Raw genomic sequence first — 18,623 nt, 5'->3', positions numbered from 1 at the left:
TCGTGTTTTAGTAGTTGAGCTCCCATTATTAGGTAGAACTGGAGAGTGACTAAAATAATAATACAAAATCTGGATTAAACAAAAATACCTCTGAGGACAGTGGGTAGAATAGGTGGGCAGGTCTAACAAATACCGATTGTTAGAACTCAGTATGCTGTCTCTTCCTCTATCTATTTTCATCACTCTCTTGCAATGAGCCTAGCTAGCTGTAACAGTAGTTGGGCAGCACATCCCACAAGTATAGAAGTCATTGCTATTTAACATGTATGTTTTCCAGGAGTTGGGACAGGATTTGTATGGGTAAAGTGCAATCTATATCACACACTCCAGCTAATGACCTAAAGGACTGTGCTCTCAGAGCAGAAGAAGGGAAAATTAATCTTCACTACAGTTGTTCCATTTCTCAAACTTCTTTTCAGCAAAGATACAAATTGTGCCAAATATCTATCAGTTTTATGATGACAAGACCATCAAACTTGTTTCATTAAACACCCTCCCCCCCTCTTACAACTGTCTAAACAAGATTTTTCCATTTAGTACCCTATCAATCCAGAGTTATGATTATTCAGGAACTGAGGGGATCTCTTGTATTTAAATATTAATGTTTGTGTAGTTATTAAAGTATTTGATGATTTGTCCAGGGGCACTGTAAAATTAAATATAGCATGTCATTTATGGTAATACAGAAGAGAATAATAAAAAATCTTTTTCATTCTGGTTTTGTGTCTGGCTCTGCATGTTACTTTTACTGCTTATTTGGTGTCTTAGGGTATTGTGTGTTTTTAAACCCCTTTTAAGTGTAGGATTTCAGAGCATGTTGTTAGGAGCGTATAAAAGATTATCTCCCAAGTTATGACTTTGTGTTGTCGTGTGTGAGCTGCTGTCTGACAGTTATACTGCTACAGGGGAAGACAGTTTTCCAAAAAATACTTACCATGTATTGTGTGTAGCAGTACAGTAAGCCCAGAAATATTTTGAGAAATACTTTGGTCCATGTCGTATTTGCTTTCAGAGATCACTTCAGCTTGCCAGAACAGAAATGTGTGTATGTAACTAGGTTTTTCAAGCTATGTATATGTAAAGAACGTGTTTTAGGCACTCTGCTGTGACTGCCTCATGCTATAAAGAACAAAAAAAAAGGGCAAGAGGGAGAGAGAAGAGCCACTTACTTGACTGGCATTTGTATGTGCACAGGTGTGTAGCGTCTTCATGGGGACATTTTTTTGAGGTGAGATAATGGAAAAAAAAAAAACCTATCTATGTTTGGCCCATTCTGCTGGGAAACATCTTTTAGCCCATTTAAAAACAATAGTAGATAAAAATGACTCTCCTAAGGTCACCCAGAGACAGAGCCAGGAATAGAAAGCAGGTCAGATAAATCCAAGTCAAAGCACTTTCTGTGAGACCAGAGCGGTATTTCCTGCTGAAAAAAATAAAATCTTGAACGACTGCTTTTGCCACACAACAGAGGGGTGTTGATTGAGGTGTCCTTCAGCTTTTTCATACAGGTCGGCGCAAAAAGATTCTGTGGCTAATGATGGGCAGCTGTCACAGGATGCACCTCTTCCTGGTAAAAATGTGTAGCAAACTGTAATACATTCATAAAAATATGCCTGGCAAACAGAATGAATATAATTACAGCAGAAGCACTTGCTATATTTAAGCCTGATATATTATTTTCATTCTAAGCCTATTTTTAAAGCCAATCATAACTTTGAGTGTATATTTATCTGTATGTGTGTAAGGTGGTACAATTATGGTACACCAGCTTTGTTTATAAATTGCATGCAAGCGAAAGTCAGGACATTCACTTAGTGTTTTTGATATACCTATAATTCATCTATCTTTTTAATATGCAATAGGGGAAATTGCTGTAGTTCATGTTAACTGTGATGGTAAGATACTGGGTGCTTTTTTTTTTTTTTCACTGGCTTAACTGGAAGCACTTCACAGAAGGTTTGGGATCCTCATTATGTAACAGCAATTTAGAAAAATTTAATTAAGGATGTGTTTGCATGTGAGACGTCCGGATTATGGTTCCAGTCCAAAGCCCACTGCAGGCGATGGAAGGGCTCCCATCAAGCACGTGAATTACTTGATCAAAGCCCAAATGCTTACACTGGAAATAGCACACAAATTAGGGTTACTACCTTTTTCAAAGGATAGATTGTGCTACCACAGTGAGGCTGCTTCCCATTTAAAGTGGGCTTGTATATGTTTACATTACACCTTGGTATGCAGTGTGGCTATGCGCTACCACCATGCCCGGGCTGTCTGGAAGGGCTAGAATGGCATTATGGCAAAGTACCTATAGCCTTGGGCTGGAGAGGGCTTTACTGTGAGCATGGAAGAATGGAGACCACATTGATCACAGATGAATGTGGTATGCAAATCTTCGCTCCGTGTTGCAACTGGGCCTTAAGGAACCTATGCAAACACAGTGAGTGTTTTAGCTCAATTCCAAGCAAGAGTGAAAGCTGCCATCTTGATAAAACAGTTGCAAAATAAAGAACTGGGGTCCATGTGGTGAAAGCCACAGAAAGTCAGCTGTTAGGGGACTGTACTTGCAATTTCCTGTAGGATAGCAAAGAAACATGAGCCTTTTGTCAAAAATTTTGAAAACCATGTTCTTACAGCCTCAGAACTGTGATAACTTGTACCAAACAGCTCTATCAAAACACACCTTTCGTCTTCTGTCTTGGCCTTCCAATCCTGCCACCTCACTTCACTGTCTGTGCATACCTACTTTTTCGCAATCCAAATCCAAATTCACTCTACCCTGTCTCACCCACCATTTCATACTGTAAATTAGAATCCTTAGCTCTTACCTCACTGTTGCTGAATGTGAAAATATTGTTCATCCCTCTTTCTTATACGGGCATTTTCTCATGCCTATGCAACCCAGATGCAAAGAAGTCCTTACAAAAGTCTGCCTGTTTGCTTCATCAGCACTCTGCAAATCATTCTTTTCTTCTCACTCTTGTGATGACTAAAATACTATATGAGAATGGTTCAACAGCTGGCGTGCTATGGCCGCCACTTCTTAGAGTAATTGTAATCCTCTCACTGTAACCTCGTGATGTCCCTGTCTCAGTGTTGCATCCATCTGTTGTCTCTTACCAGATACTTGGACTGCAAAGGATCTGGAATAGGAACCAGCAGTTTTTACTTACACAAAAGTGTGCACACAATAACATGCAGGCACGCATGCACGCAAAGGCAAGCACAAATCAGCTTAGGGTTTTACACTCCAATATCCCCACCACCATCACTGCTGTATCCCCTGACTGCATGAGAAAATGGATTGGAAAAGAATTGTACACAAGGAAAAGAGGTATTTATTCTGGTTTCATATAAGAAATTAATGGTTTTATGTTCAGTTATCAGTGTCTGATTCTCTAGATACACAGATGTATAGGTCATGCATCAGACCTTAAACCATCATTAAAAAGTTAGTGGAAATTGCTGCCCTGTGCACAATTACACTTCTCTAATATTTGAATAGTAATTGCCCACCTCACAAAGGTATTGCCAAGATGAGTTAACTAACTAGTATTTATAAAGCACTGTGAATATGAAAAGAGCTGTATAACTTGTGTTCTTTCCTTTATTTGCTGCTTTGAGAACTCCTTGGAATGGAGAGCAATTGTCATTGCAGATCCCACACGGAGCAGCCATGACAGGCAGCCTCGGCACTAACACCAGCTTTAACCATGGCATGCACCAGCACTGCAGTGTGCGTTATTCTCAGCTGAGGGGAGGTGACACTAAACGAAACAGTACAAGAAGACAAAACCAAAACAATTTAAAGTGAAGCGTGCCCCAGCCCAGAAGGAACTGTCCCCTTCTGAGCCCTTTTCAGCCTCCTGCACTCGCTGTGGCCTTATAGCTCAGCTCCCATGACAGTAATAGTAAGGCTGGGACAGATTTGCCCCCAAAAGAGTAATACCCCAAACAAGCTGCCCCTCTGCCCCCCTCATTCTGGGGCACTTTCTGTAGTGTACATGCAGCCCTCACCAGCTGCATTAAAGCTCTAAACATGGTGACCTGGTAAGTACCCTTTGTGCTTCTGAAACAGTGCATTTGGGCCTGGTATATTCCTATGTAGCTGGGCATCAGTTGGAATAATTATGTTGGCTTGACTAAAGCTCAGTGGTGAAATAAGCTAATGAAAATAAAATATATTGATTAAAATGACATGTTTTGCCCTAGCACCATATTATCATGACAGGAGCACTGCCATAATTTCCAGTCACAGACAGGACACACACATGTACAGAGCCATTGAGGAAGTTACTACACACACATTGGGTAGGGAGAAATGACTTGATCAAAACAAATGCTGGAGTGAGGACAGATCAAATGATGCCACATGGAAAATTATGGTTTGGAATGAAAAAGTTGTCCATTTAACAGTACATAAAGTCTCTGTAATATGCATAAAATCAGCAGCTAGCAGATGTTTTCTGACACAGTGCATCTGCATGAAGCTGAAGCACAGTCAATTCAGCAATACGCAGAGCAGATATAACAGCAGGCTCTCCAGACACAGGAAGGCAGTCCTTTCCTTCTCTAATAATAACAGTAAATAATAACTTATATTAATTAGCAATCGGGAATTTAATGATGGACTCGGATGCAATTCTGGGAGGTATCATACAGAAGATGAAAAGAAAACCTAATATCTTTTGCTAACAGAATGAGAAAAAAACTTTGGTGACAGCTCCCTGTTTAATGAGATCTTACTCAAAATATCACCTTGTGGTTAAAGTTCTTCATTAACCCTTTCTGCCCAGAGGTATTTTCTTCTTTTAAATCTTATGAAGATTTCTTTAGCCATTTTAACTCTGCAGAAATGCAAAGGAAAGTATTTTTCTTCATTTTAAAATCATTTTGCACGTTTGATTTCATAGAGGCAGATAAGTTTTGAGACAGTTTTTGTTCTCAGTGTGATGGTTGATTTAAATAATTTACATATCAATGACATTTTTCTTTTTTTCAGCTGGGAGCAAGTGGAGGAAAACGTTGTATGGTTCTGTCTCTAGTATCCTAAATAACCATTCATGCCTATCTGTGACACAATGTAGGCCACACACACAGACAATGCAGGTCTTCATCATTTGATCTCAGCTCTTCTGTTATAAAACTTAGTGACTGATAGACTTAACGTGTCAGAATTTATGCTTAAATGGTCATGATTATCATAACTGATAGAGATGCAGAAGTTCTCAACACTTTGAAATATTATTTCACGTCCCCTGCATGTTCAAGCAACAGCCAGCATACAGGAGGATGGTGATTATCCTAGAGTCCACTGGCACTTGTGACAAACTAATTTTTTCCATGTCAACAGGACTGAAGCCAATTGAACGAAGAACCTCAGTAGCAGCCTGACTTGACCAAACCTTGTCAAGAAGCATTGAATCTTGGGCACAATGACATTCTGCCTTGGATGTATAGCTATGTTTTTGTGGATTTCAAAAGTCATATGCATCAGGGAAGGAAACTTTACAAACTTAAATCTTGCAAAATTCAGTTCTTATACTACAGAATACAGATCACGTATCTTCTAAAGCCACTCTTTAACGATTTTTAAGATTCTCATCAACTTTCAAAGCCTTTTGTCAGGAAGCTTTTCAGCTGACAGTATCATGGCTTCTCAAGGCATCTCTCTGAAACACTGTCTGCAACAAGAATAAGAGATGTCAGCAAAGGAAGCAGAGGGCTGGATGTAGAACTAACTCCCTTTTGAAAGCATCAGAATACTTACAGATCTTCCTGCCATGAGACCACTTTTTGTCCAACAGACACAAGAGAAATAGAATACTATAAATATGATAGACAAATTCAGTGCTAACAGGAAGATATAAATGTAGGGGGAAAAAGGAAGATGTACCTTTGTGCATAAGTTCTGAAGTATATTAGATACCATAGAGGCCAGTTGGATATAGCTGCCATTAGAGAGACCATGGATTAAGTTTTACCTGACAGTTTTAGAGCAGTGAGGAGAAAGAAGCTTTAAAACAGGACACGCACACCTCGGAAAAGATTGTCAGAGCCAACAGTGAAAAATGAGTGTATGCAGAAAGCTTGGTTAAACTAAGCTCACTACAAACTTTTTCAGACAACAGTGCTTCACTTCTTCAGGAGCATCTGCAGTATTGCCATCGTTACCACTGGTTACCAATTGCCCAGGAGTTTGTTAGTAGAAAAAGGAATTATTTTTGCTCAGAACACTTTATTCTTATTGAGTGTGAATTACTGAAGTGTTGCTGAGAGGGTCTCATCATCATCTGATTGTACCTTTTCACAACCAATGAGATTACCATCAGAAACAAAGCTGCTCAGTCCAAGTAATATTTGGTAATAAATTGATTACAGACTTAACACTAATATTTTACAGAAAAAGAAATCAATGAAGTATCTACCATTGCTCAAAGTCTCACATTAGAAAGGCATGCAAAATAATCACTAAATGATTACAAATGGCAACTGGGCAGGACTGTGTGAAATCAACTTTGTCACACATAGGAATTACAAAGTGCTTTACACACACCTTGAAAGTCACAGCTTGAAAAACAATGACTGCAGACAACCATGTGTGGTAACTGGGTTGTGAAGGTCTTGCTTGCAGAGTAATTGCTATTTATAACAGTCACTAATGAGCTTAAATCTCCCACCCCCATATTTCACATTTAGTATTCCTTTTCAGATCTACCATTGCTCTGTCTTCACAAATTCTGAAGGCTCCTGAGAGACTCCTTCCTCGCTCTGTGCCCATACCTGCTGCTGCTCCTCCCATGGCACTTGCACCAAAGACATACACATAGAAGCGCACCAGGGTAAGCACTCCACAGTGAGGGAAATAATGCCAGTGTGATAAGAGGCTCAGGTTGCAGATCTCTTCCCTGCCTCTCTTTGTATGCTATGGAGATCTTCACCATAGGATGGTAAAACAGGCTGGGAGCCTGCCTGATATCCCCCAGACCATGGGGCTTTGTGAAAGATTCCCCAGTGAATTGTCCAGGCACAGATCCTGCTGGCTGTCCTGTATCAGGACAAAAAGGGAAGACCCATTCACATTTTTTCCCTTCCTGAAAGAAAGCAGAAAAATTCCTTCCCTCTTCCTTCTTCTGTTCCTTTTACTCAGGAACTAGATTGAGAATTCAGGTCTGGCTTGTGCGGGTAGAGGCTTCCTGGTCCCCTGTCACTCCACAAGAACCAATTATACAAAAGCAAAAAAAAAAGCCAGGCATATTGTGGGTGTCATATCATCCAGAAGAGGTGATTGCTGAATGAGCCATATTCACCATTGCTAGTACGGCCTCAGAACAGGTTCCATTCTGCATTCTTATTTTCAAGTTATTACAATTAATGTCCTACCCTTTTTTCTCATAATGAAATGCAAAGTATGTTTATATTTTCAAAAAGTGCCAGTGCTTACTACTTGAGAACAACGAGGTGCATTAATTTCCCCCAGTTCTCAGGCAAAATCCATGATGACTTGAGCTCCAGTCATTCTCTGAATTTCCATCCCCCAGTTTTAATAAAACAGTGTAATTGTCTTGAAATTTTAAAAACTATCTGGAAAAATTAGCTGACTAACAGCAATTCAGTTGAACAGGGGAGGTAATAGACATCCAGAGAGGCCATTGGTGAAAGGCATAAGGCAGAGTGCTTGGGGAGTGAGGTGCAGGAGAGGAGGCAGGAGTACCTGTGGCTGGTAACGGTGGTGGTGTGGACAGAGAGGCAGGGAACTCAGAGAGGTACGCCAAGCAGCCACTTGCAGTGTTAGCAGGAGAGGATGGATGAGAAGGGTCAGAGTGGCAGTGAGCTCTCAGATACTGGAATGGGTCCTAGGAAAGCATCTGTAGATTCAGGGTACCCTCAACTTGTATACACAGCTGTTTCTAACATGGCTCTGAGAAGAGGCAGGGCAAGGTCAAAAGGTTTATCAGCTTTGCATGCAATACAACCATTTATTTTAGGTCCATTTTGCAGCAGTGATTTAACACCGTGTGTTAGTTTTTAAACTTTAGATGGAGACATACTACTCTCCAGGAAGAGAAATATCAACAAGCACGGAACTCTAGCACAAGCTCTGATTAGCAAGAACAAGCAAGTAGACAAGGGCAATGAGTCCAGCTAAAAACCATCTGTTAAAACAGTTCTGCAATGACAGAGCTGAAAGTATTCACAAAGAAGACAGAAATAGGGGTAAGGAGTGAGAATCAGTCCAAGAAGCATTCTTGGAGAAATCTGGAATAATCTTTAAAGGAGGGATCATTAAGTGAGTTCTGAGAAGACAACTACACTTGTAACAGTAATTGTAATTGTAATAATACCATTCCTTTCTTCCAGGCTTCCTTCTGACAAATTTCCAAATTGCATGTTATCCTGACATACTTGTAGAAACACGGCATAAAGATGCCAAGTGGTTAATCTTGCATTGAATAAGCCAGCAATGGACCCAGATTTTGATCCCCGTATGCAGGATTCCCTGTGACACTACTGCACTACTGATGTTCTTCTATCAAGAAGAAAAGGTCCAGCAAGTCTTTACTTCAATTAGTAAAGAACTCCTTAAAAGTAGTAATGAAACATTCCTTAAAAGTATCTGCCCTGAATCTAGGAAGTGCTGAAGCAGAAGGTAGTATTTTTCTCAGAAGGAGCTGAAAGTGCTGCACGGGTCTCAGTGGCTCCAGATGAAGTACAGCGATACAAAAAGCATGTGGCACCTCCAACTGCTTGATGACAGATACTCTCTTGTGTTTGGCCATACACTTAGAATACATTTATTCTTGGGATTATGTCATTGAGCATGAGCTGCTTTCAGGCATTAGATCATATACCTGGTCCTTCCCCAAATGCTGTTGTAACCATTTGCTGATGGCACCAGTTGAAAGAATGATTTGGCTAAGTGACTAATTTGACTGAATGCCTATAACACTTGTAAACTACTTTTAAGCCATTTAAAGGGCTTTCTCAGATACATTTGTGCAAAAGCTGCATAAATTATGAGTCAATACAAAGCAGCAATTCACAGATGGGCCTCTGTAAAAATAAAAATAATAAAATAAAAGTCAGTTTTTTGAGGTATTTGCTCCTGTACCAACTCCAGCTAGTACTATACCCTTTGCTTTCATGCATAGAATAGGCAACACTTTCAGAAGAAAATACATCAGGAAATTAGGTTCGAATGGGAGGTTTGCAAAGATACAAAGGAGAGTTATGCCTTTATGGGGAATTTAATACTTATATTATCTCCTTTTTTAACCATTATGTAAAGAATACACATAGTAACCTGGATAAAAATGTTTGAATGGTTCTAAGTAACAGTTATTCCTGTGCAGCCACTCATTACTGCTTTCCTTTGCCTGAAATAAATGTCACCCCATTTTTAACTTGGAGTAGTCATATTCTGCTGGTGCCACTATCCGTTTAGCATCCACATTGATTACACAGATGCTAATACCTGACAGCCATGTTCCATTGATTCTGTGGGGTTTATATAACAAAGTACGTGGCACCCAGGGGATCAGGCCCAGCCAGCATGGGTTCATGAAAGGCAGGTCACGCTTGACCAACCTCATCTCCTTCTACGACTGGGTGACCAGTGTGGTAAACAAGGGGAAGGATGGATCGCTGGGCTGAAGTGAATGGGATGAGGTTCAACAAAGCCAAGTGCAGGATTCTGCACTTTGGCCACAACAACCCCATGCAGCGCTACAGGCTTGGGGACAAGTGGCTGGATGAATGTGAAGAGGAAAGGGACAGAGGGCATTGATTGATGTTCAGCTTAACATGAGCTGACAGTGTGCCCAGGTGGCCAAGAGGGCCAACGGCATCCTGGCCTGCATTAGAAATAGTGTGGCCAGCAGGAGCAGGGAGGTGATCAGCCCTCTGTACTCAGCACTGGTGAGGCCGCACCTCGAGTACTGTGCTCAGTTTTGGGCCCCTCACTACAAAAAAGACATTGAGGCCCTGGAGCGTGTCCAGAGAAGGGCAACGAAACTGGTGAGGGGTCTGGAGCACAAGTCTTATGAGGAGCGGCTGAAGGAGCTGGGATTGTTCAGTCTGGAGAAGAGGAGGCTCAGGGGAGACCTCACTGCACTCTACAACTTCCTGAAGGGAGGTTGTGGTGTAAAAGGGTTTGGCCTCTTCTCCCAGGCAACGAGCAGGACCCAGGGAAATGGCCGCAAGTTGTGCCAGAGGAGGTTTAGGTTAGACATAAGGAAGAACGTTTTCTCTCAGAGAGTGGTCAGGCTCTGCCCAGGTAGGTGGCGGATTCACCGTCCCTGGCAGCATTCAGGAGGTGTCTGGATGAAGAGCTATGAGACATGGTTTAGTGCTTGTGGTAGCAATGGTAATGAGAAGACGGTTGGACTAGATGATCTTGTCATTTTCAAGCTTGTGATTCTATGATTCTGTAAGGAAGACACGGAGCAACAAACAACCAGTTGCTTTAAAAACAGGTACTTGATTTCTAGCAGTGGGCAGGATAGCAAGAAAGCCTTTCATTTGAGCCTTTGAATATATCCATGAGACTTAAAGTACCAGCCCGAGAGGAATGTGCTGACAGTTCTGCATTATCTTTAACAGCCCTGAGATGCCACAAGAAAGAAAATCTAAGCACATGTCCATTTTAATGGAGAACCTTCCCATTACATCCACTGAAGCTGCCCTTCTGGATGCTGGTCCAGGGAAACCTTTCTGAATGGCCAGTTTCCACAGTAAGAGAGAACCTGTACTACCTACACTGTGTGTTATTTATGCAGTTTTGCACAAAGAAATTCAGAATGGTTTTACATGCTTGTGTAAGCAGAATGACAAGTGACTGAAATGCAGAAACTGATTGTATTACAGAAACATCACCAAGTAAAATGCAAAGTGTCTGTCTTTAGGGATCTGACATGGAACAAGTTACAAACAGTCAAATGACATGGATTGTGAAGTGATTGCAGGAAATTTCTAGAAATTGATTAATACCATCTCTAGATATAAAATAAAGAAATAGAAATAAACTAGAAATAAACTTTCCAGACCAAACTGTGCAGAGAAGAACAAGCACATGCATTCAGCTGAGAGCTTATTCTTTTTGAGGAATTCTGTATTTTCAAGAGGTAGGGGATGCACCTTACATACCACAGAAGCAGCTATGGGGCAATTGCAGCTCTATATTTATGTTCACTGGAATGCAAAATACAGGGAGCTTTTATTTTTCCATTATTTCTCATTTTCAGAAGCAATCTAGAATGAAAACGGCAGATTTTATTCTTCATGCAGGGGACACTTGGGGAAATCCCGGTCTAAGCAGACAGCTTAAACAGCTGTGTTAGTTTCTGAAGTGACTGTTACTCCCAAGCAAGACACAAGAGAGAAAAAATTAGGTCCCGACAATACATGAAGTAGATTTCTAAAAGGTTTTTCCTTCCAGCTCAAATATTTTATGGAACTGAAGAAATATCAGACTCAACTTGTAAAAAGAATAAAATAGGAGGATAATGTGAGGAACAGTGAGAAAGACTACAATGAGACCATGTCAGAAGAAAGATCTGAAAGAAGGAGAAGCGTCCCAGATTAACCCATCCATTATCTTCAAGATTCCACAAGCCCCGAGGTTAGGCAGTTACCCTCTACCAACAGTAAGCAGCAATATTAATTTACCAGCTTTATTGCTCACTCAAACTATTAATCACTACAAATAGGCTTCAAAAATATGGAGGACATTGAGACTCATGAAAGGGCACAGATCGTCTCAATATACAAGTGACTGCTTTTTGTTTACCTGGCACCCTAGGTCCTTGTTTTATCAGCTGCTTCAGAGAGTAAGTGGGCTTAGATTCTTGATGTAGTTGTACAAATCAGATTTTGTTTGGGTATTGTTTCCAGATGAAAGCCTCTTCTTTATTCCAGTGGTAGGAGACTTTCTTCCTATTAAATGCTTCAATGGCGGATTTAAATATTTAGAGGATCCACATTACAGGAGGACTGTCTGAGAGCATCACAAAGAAACCATTAGTTAAATCCATTAAGGATCTACTTAAGTGGAATTCCCTGCTGTTATCTACATGATAGCCACATAAAAAGATACTGTGCAGAGAAAATGTTGGGGAAAATATTCCTCCTCTTACATTTTATCTCTGAAAAATCCAATCCAACTGAAGGATCCTTTTTTGATTCTCTCAAGATTTCAGCTGGGAACTGACATTCTTTCAGCTGAATTAGAGTAGGGGGAACAATATGGCTTGGTTTCAGTTGTGCTTTTGCCCCTCTCCTTTTCAAGTACACTCAGTTCAGACAAATTCTTTTGTTGGAGCAGAACGTATGGGAACTCTTTGTTTTGGACGCTGCATAAACGATCAAAGTTGTATTCACTGTGCAAGACACATAAGGAATACACAGAGTCTTTGTGTTGTCTATTTTTAAATACACGTAAGTGGTAGCGGTATGGATAAGATGTTCTTTCCTCCAACTCCTGGAGAAAGGCACATGAGCTATTTACGTTTTAAAACTTACACTGTCTTTCAGGATGCTCTCGTTTTTACAAAGCAGAAAAACTTGAACTCCATGAACTTGTTTTTCCATTCCCTACAATCATGGGTTTGAAACACGCCCAAGAAGGCAGTTATATTCTTCAGAATCTTTCTGTTCTTCATCAGTTATGTAACATTTCCTATTTTAAAATGCTCGGGAATCTCTGATGTGATTTAGGCTTATGGATAAGATGAAGGCACTAAAGACAGTACATACAATGCATAAACATCCATATTGGTTGTAATATTTATATCCCTAATCTATCTGTAAATCAGCATATAGTGTCTCTGATCATTGATTTTCTCTCTGGCCCCCATTCTGAGTACATTTTATAAAACCCAAGAGAGAAAGCCCTGTTCTTTAGTCAGAATAACATAGAGCTATTCTATAGACATAGGAAATTTGTTTCTAAGTCCTTTAAGTATTTTGTATTGGAGGATAAGATGCTCAGAAGTCGTGCTCCATGCATAAATGTAGATGCACAGAGAATCATGCAGTAACCCCACTTTGTCCTCTCACTTTGTCTGTACCTCATAGGTACATTCTAAGAAGAACCACCTCAGCAGATCGCTCACTACAGAGTCAGTAACCTACAGAAGGGTGGAAACATCACACAGGCTGCTCACGACTGGCACAAAGAGAGGACAGCAGTGTGAGCCACAATGATTTGAGAAAGATGACCATGACAGGTTCCTGGCATCAGAAGCCTGGACACTGGAAGAGCAGTGCGTTGTCACTCACACTACGTGTCTGTCCACACAAAGTTAGTAAATCAAGACATACTCCAGTGTTAGGTAGTACTGTCAAACAAATGGCATAACCAGGAATCACATCCCTTCCTAAGTCCAATATGGAAACAGTAAATGTAAGCGCCTCCTGACACTCCAGCCATTGAAAAGTGTACTTCAGCAATTTCATATCTACAAACACAGAAATTTCTTAATAATTTTTTTTCTTTTTTTCCCCAAGACTGCAGAACAGTGGGTTGCTATGAAGCATCACCCATGTAGACTGTTGTTGTAACTTTACCAGTAGTCATACAACACTGGCAACACAAGACAAGGCTGCCCTGTGGAGCTGTGGGATCACAGCTTCTTCCTCATCTCTCCCAGGAGAAACATCAGGAAATAATCTCTATCAGGTGGGGAGGAGAGCAGTGAGACACCACAACCCTTTGAGGTCTTGGGACAAAGTTGTTTCATTGCCACAGGGCCACACATTGTTCTGAGAATGCTGGTTAGCAAGGGTCCTGCTATATACTTACAAACTTTGCATTCGAGATGTGATGAAACCAACACTCTTGTTTAATATCTCTATTGATTTTGCACTGGGGTTTACAACCCTTTGAAAATTTCACTTCTGTGCTCTTTATACCCTATGGAAAATAATTCTTTTGCTGTTTTCTCCTTTTATATTCCTTCAGAGTAACTGGGTGATGTATAATAACTCCTACAGGTGTTTCCCTGCTGACATTAGATTTGCTAAGCTTGCTGGGTCCCATTACACAGAACTCAAATGGCAAATCTGTTATAAAAACATTTACTTTTCAGATGAATAAGAGGTGCAGGCACAGGTGAGGAGGAAGATGTTATGAAAATAAAAATTAAAAAACCTGGAGGGCAGTGTTACCAGGTGAGCAGGTGGCACAAGGCACTGCACATCCATCCACTAGCAGTAACCTGGGACACCAGATACTCTGAATAGAGAAAGAGGGCAATCATGTAACATGTGTGAAGTGTTTCATCTCTGGTCCAGCGCGATTACCACAGGACAGGCACGCGTACAGAGACTTAGCGCCGAGCCCCCATAAGCGGGACGAGGCGGCAGCACGCACCACCTGGCCCGGCCCGCACCCTGCGGTGCGCGACATGGCTGCCGCTCCCGGCAGGCACCGCGGCGCTCCTCCGCGAGGCACGGGCTGCCACCACGAGGCGGGCGGCCACAAGATGGCGCTCGGCAGAGCTGCTCCGGGGCCTGTGGGTGTCTGGCGCTGGCGCGGCGTTTTCCTCGGTTAATTTATTGTTGTGTGTAAAGTGCGCTGGGCTCGGAGTAAACAGCACCAGATCCGGGGCAGCCGTGTCGCGGCGGATTGAATTAGTTTAAAGATGCACGCTTATTTGCCCACTAAACTCAGGACTGCTGCACATACTATGTGTATTATGATAGTCTGGGATCTATGTTGTTCACACTCCCCAAACCTTTGTGTTAAAATGACGTTTTTTGTAGAGGAAATTTACAACACAAGGGTCTATGTGATACTTGAATTCACTGTTTCAGCTTGTGGCTTGTTTTATTAATCATGTTCTCATATTGCAGTGAAAGCAAACACAGCTCCAGCAGAGCAGCACTTTGGCTTCTGACAGAGATCCTTGCAAATGCCCAGAAACCCATTCCCAGCCCAGGTGTCCCAATGTAGCCGCGTGGAGCTGGCAGCCTGAGCCTGAAGCTGCTCACCCACGGAGCCACCCAGCACAGCCCTGCCAGGGTCTGCTCCCTCACCTTCAGGATTTGGCTATGCTGGGTCTCCGGGCTGCCTCCAGTCAGAGCTGTGGGGCTGGGAACAGGGAGAAGTGAACCACTGTGATGGGTGAGTGCTGCTCTGCAAGGTGCTGAGGGGTCAGCAGCAAAGGAGTGAGATGCAAGAAGCAGTGAGAGCAGCAAGGGTGCTGTGTTTCCCCCATGCCATCACACCTAGCTCTATACATGTGTTCCCCAGCTTGAAAATGCATCCCCAGGCTTGAAAACACATTCCTAATCATTCCATGATCATCTCTGAATTGTTTCTGGATCCCCTGAGGTCTGGCCTTTGAGTCTTGTTCCTTCCTGAGAAGTGCTGAGGAAGGAGAACGAAACTCCAGAGGTTAGGGTGACAGCTCTAGGCAGCCAGGCACTGTTTTGGCCAGAGGAAACACCGCTACAAGCTCTAGAAGCAGTGAAGGAGAAAAGCTGTGTCAGAGAACCAGGAGGCTTAAAGAAGTTTATTGAGAAGAAAAAAAAAAAAAAAGGTAAGAACATGGAATGTTGTAAAATGCTGTTAATATAGAGTAAAGGTTGATTAGTGGTCATGCCCTTCCAAAATAAGCACTGCCTAGACATGAACTGTGAAAAGCAAGAACTGCGCTTACGCATGCCAGCTCCATACACTGCATCTGCCAGGCTGGTGCCAGAGCTGCATGCCATATCCTGGGGGCCCTCTGGAAGTGGAGCCCACGAGCACAGCTGAGTGAAGAGCAGCACCTGTGCAAACAAGGCTTGTGAGCAGGTCATACAGTCTGACCAGGACCAGTTCATCTGGTCTACACAAAAAGACCAAAGTTTTTACATTCCTTCTTCATCCCCTGTGCCTGGATAGTGTGCTGTTGACACCCTTCACCTTTTCCCCTTGGGTCTCTTCTGAGAGCTAATTTACACCACAAGAGATTTTCTATATACATATAGCTGTAATTACTGAAACTATGAAGGCAGTGCAATTTATTCTATTGTCATTTTTGCTGGTATTGACAAACCTGTGCTCCAAATGACAGAATCTATTATAGAAAAATAACTTTTTCATTACACATTGTTTCTTCTGCCTATATTCAGTCTGATCTTTTCACAGTACTCCATGACATAACTTTTTGGCAAACAGATTTAGCCCGGTCTTCTCCTGAAACTCTCTCTGCATTCTCCCCGTATGTAATGCTTTCACATGTGGTACCTCAAAGCTGACAGTAACCAGGGCCAGTTTCATGCCCTGTCTCTAACAATACCAACAAAATTGATTGGTTTAGGAATTGCTGAAGGGAGTGCTTTGCTGTGAATAATAAAATCCTAGGCAGTTTAGTGTGGATACTTCTATTAGTAGCGAAACAATATTTTCTGCTAGTAGAATAAAACTATCTCCCACCGCTGGCATAAAATATTATTGGTAAAAATATAGTTTTACTGGCACAACTGTGTCTATACCAGAGGCTTCTGTTGAACAGCTATGCCTGTCAGGGCTGGCATATCTTTACAGATATGCTAGATGTCAGGCCTGTAAACATGGTCTTGGTTTCTCAGAACCCACGTTCACCTCTTCTCAGCTCAGTGACAACCCTGTCCCACAACTGTGTTCAGTACAGTTACTTGTAAAACAGTAAATGCAAATAAAGATGCAAATGCATGTTGTAATTCAAATTAGTGAGACAACATTCTATTCTGTCATTCCTTCCTTACAGCTACTTAATGTAGATTGTAGATTCATCAAATTTAAGGTCAGAAGATACCTTTAGGTCATACAAATGGAGGTATGACACAGGTCAGGCAATTTTATGCAATTAACCTTAATGATTCATAGATGAGCAAGCATCTTCCAGAAACCATTTTTAAGTCAAAGATACCAAGTGAAGAAATCAGCATTTTCCTTACTAGCCTATTAACTTTTGCCTCACATTACCAAATCCAGGGTCATAATAAGACATTTTGACACCTGTGATGCCCTCTTCTGTGAGCGTACCTCTCCTTGGAGCTCCTCCTCTCTCTGATCCTTTCCTTGATCATTCTTACACTCTTTCTAGCTGCAGTCCTCTAGGTAACATTGCATTATCTTTTCCAGCAGCAAACCTGCAATACCCCCCCACCCCAGAGCAGCAAAAAAACAGCCAGTTGAAGCACAGACAGACAACTAATCCAACACTTTCTTTTATCTTCTGCAGTGAGTGGGTGAACTCCCTAGTGAAAGAATCATTCTCAGTGGGTACCATCAGCTCTGTGAGGAAGGTTGGAATACCATCAGTTGGGTGGTGCTTATTTCTATTTTATATTTTCTGGTGGCCAAGTATGCATACTGCACTGATTTCTGTGCTCTGTAAAGGTAATAAGCATGCCTGGGCAATAATATTTGTTAGGGCTGGGGGTATTTCACAGATATAAATCTTAATAAGTTTATTTTAAAATAGAGAGTTAGGGTTTTGACTGATGTGTATTTGTAGGTACAAACGTACACTTCATATTAAATTCATATTATTAAAGCACTTACAAGAGAATCAGCCAAGCAGAAGATGACAAGCTTAAAAGAGATACCATTGCTATGACAGAAACAAGAAAAACAAACAAAATTCCCCCTTTACTTTCATTCTTTCTATCCCATAAAGTGTTTATGAGCGTCTCAGTTTAACTATTCCTATCTTCTCTGAAGTAATCAATAAAGGAATACCTTGTGTAGAGAAGCATGCACTTTTGCATTTCCAGCTAAACAGTACAGATCTGAACAAATTCCTCAGGATACACTTTTATTACTAGAGAAGAGGCTGAATTTTTTTGCTTTGCGAATTACCAGCTGAATAGCCTGTAACTCGATTTTTATTAACATCCAGTTGTCTGTCACATACCTCAATGTCCAAGTGCCCCTCTGTATAGTGTTCATGAGTACTTGACATCAGACAGCTGGTAATTTTCTCAATATGATGTATAACAAGAGACTTTATTGTGATAATTTAGGACAGACCCTTTAGAACATGTAAAAGAGTTCTTGGCTGGGAGCTGTTTCTCCAAATCTATCTGAGAAATGGCTTGCAATCTTACTCATCTTCACAGGTGTTTGATGCTATTGATTTACAATTTTATATTGCAATTCTAGCAGGTTTGCTGAAATAGAACATACACGTACAAAGGACATTAAAGAGTCCAATATCTCCAGCTCAAGAGAATGAGATAGTTCCCTTTCCCATTTAATCATAAATGTTTCTTTAGTGGGCAATAAAGAAAAAGCAATGGCTTTATACAATCACCCTACAATGTTCAGAGATTCGTTGCGAAGGAATAAGATTTGTTCAGATAAAAAGGATTCTCTAATACAAGTGAGTTTAACGTCAGGCTGAATAAAGGAACTCCTGAACTGGAAGTAAAGAAACAAAAAGAGAAGTCTAGCATGTTACACCTCAGTTGTATGTCTAAGTGAAACGTGAATTTGTTTTTAATGAATAATTGAGATAAATATTTCAAAACACTGAAATCAGTTGGTTTTGTGGTCTTCAAAGAAAATAGGCACAAAATGTATGCAAACACACATACAAGCACACATACAAAGGAAAAAAAAGCAGGTTACTTTTAAGCTGGTACAGTCG

The sequence above is a fragment of the Lagopus muta genome, chromosome 2 (assembly GCF_023343835.1).
Source record: "Lagopus muta isolate bLagMut1 chromosome 2, bLagMut1 primary, whole genome shotgun sequence".
NCBI lineage: Eukaryota > Metazoa > Chordata > Aves > Galliformes > Phasianidae > Lagopus > Lagopus muta.
The sequence above is the reverse complement of the archived record's forward strand: the minus strand, read 5'-3'. Positions refer to the sequence as shown.